Below are 2023 nucleotides of genomic sequence, written 5' to 3'. Positions count from 1 at the left end.
GTGGCCGAAAGTAACCTGCCACTGTTAGGACCTAGATTCTTTTGTAGAAGCTTTTGTGGATTAACTGCTCTTCCTGGGGCTTGGATGAAATGGACTCATATGCACATGCATAACCTCATCTACAGACAAGAAAATGTAGGTGACATCCAAAGCATGCTTCCCTTGTTCTCATACCCCTTCTCCAAGGAAGAATTCCTCTAGGTCATGCATCTGCCTCTGCTGCTAGAGATTTCCTATGTTTTTCTCTTCTTCTAGGACCAAGCTCCTCCAGGACTGGCTGCATGACAGAAGTGACCATAAATGGTTGACTTTCCAGAGTCAGCTCAACTTAACTCACAGCACCAATCTCTGAGGGGGTCTACTGATCTCTAGCATGGATGAGATGCTCGGATATAAGTCAACCTGACTTTTCTTGGGCTCTATGTCATGGTATATGGTATAAGATGGAAAGGGACAGAGAGCTATTAAATAAATGACTTAATTGCTCTTCCTGTAAGTGGCCAGAGGTGACCTGTGAAAATGATTTGCTACTATCTAGACCCAGAAAACCCCACAAAATCATGCAAGTCAAGAGGTTCCAATCTTCATGTACACTTTAAGAACACTAGAGAAACAGCCCAGGCCATCAAGGGTATGCATATCCAAAAAGTGACCAAGTATCTGAAAGATGTCACGTTAAAGAAGCAATGTGTGCCATTCTGGTGTTACAATGGTGGAGTTGGCAGGTGTGCCCAGGCCAAGCAGCAGGGCTGGACACAAGGTCGGTGGCCCAAAAAGAGTGCTGAATTTCTGCTGCACATGCTTAAGAATGCAGAGAGTAATGCAAAACTGAAGGGTTTAGATGTAGACTCCCTGGTCATTGAACACATCCAGGTGAACAAAGCACCTAAGATGCGCCTCCGAACTTACAGAGCCCATGGTAAGATTAACCCATACATGAGCTCCCCTGCCACATTGAGATGATCCTTACTGAGAAGGAGCAGATTGTTCCTAAACCAGAAGAGGAGGTTGCACAGAAGAAAAAGGTATCCCAGAAGAAACTGAAGAAACAAAAACTTATGGCACAGGAATAAATTTAGCATAAAATAAATGCAAATAAATAAAATAAATAAATAAATGACTTAATTGATGACTATATTAGAGTATATAGGAATGATCACTTGAAGTCTATTGCCTACACTGTGGTCATTCTGACCAAAAGAAGCCAAAGTAAAATGGTAAGGTAGAAACCAATCTCTTACACAGCAACCCAGGACACAGAAAAGGTGGGAGTTCCATGGAAAATTAGATTGACTTGTATCTGATGTTGGCTTTGCCTAAGAGAGACCAACAGGCCCCTTGGAGGACCGGTGCTGTGAGTTAAGCTGACCTGACTGGAGAAGGCAAGCCATTTGTGGTCAGCTGTTTACACAGCAATAAAATAATAAAATATGCTGGGGAAGAGGCTCAAGATTAGGAGATACTCTGCCCAGCGAAAGCCCCATACTCACTCCGTTTGCTCTATGTCATGGCCTGCTTCCATTACTACCCAAGCACAGAACCTGAACTTGAGAATTTCCTGCCAATTCTAAGATTAAGGGTTCTCCCTGCTTGACCTGCATCTGATATAGGTGTAAAATTGATTCCCAAAACCCTGATATGGCTCCATAGGACAAATGAATCATCTGCTTTCCAAATTCCATGGAACTTCCAGGTCAGGCAGGCTGGATGGCCTCAGAGCCTCTCCCCAAAGGCACAGAGAAAGGCAAACAATCAGGTCTTGGTTTGGAGGGTCATCTCCATCTGTGTGGTCAGTGCCATCATCCTCTTACAACCCTCAAGGGGCTTGGGTATCAGCAAGCAAGCATATGGTTTGCATCTTATTAACTTAATAAGCTGCTTTGTAGACAATTTGGGCCCCTGTGAATAGCCAGACCCCCTTTCCAGTCTCTGCTCAGCTCTGGAAGGGATGAAATACATACATCTCTTTTGCCCAATGGACTGCAAAGAAATTTTACCAGCATTTGTAACACCTGTAAAAACC

General features: G+C 43.8%; 1 pseudogene; it reads left to right on the top strand.

The window, feature by feature from the left end:
- Positions 1-519: 519 nt before the first annotated feature.
- On the top strand, positions 520-1107 carry LOC122116564 (annotated as a pseudogene).
- The last annotated feature ends 916 nt before the right edge of the window (positions 1108-2023 follow it).

This window comes from Dipodomys spectabilis, unplaced genomic scaffold, assembly GCF_019054845.1.
Source record: "Dipodomys spectabilis isolate Male_0828 unplaced genomic scaffold, ASM1905484v1 ptg000136l, whole genome shotgun sequence".
Taxonomy (NCBI): Eukaryota; Metazoa; Chordata; class Mammalia; order Rodentia; family Heteromyidae; genus Dipodomys; species Dipodomys spectabilis.
Note: the sequence above shows the minus strand (reverse complement) of the source record. Positions and strands in the feature narration are given on the sequence as shown.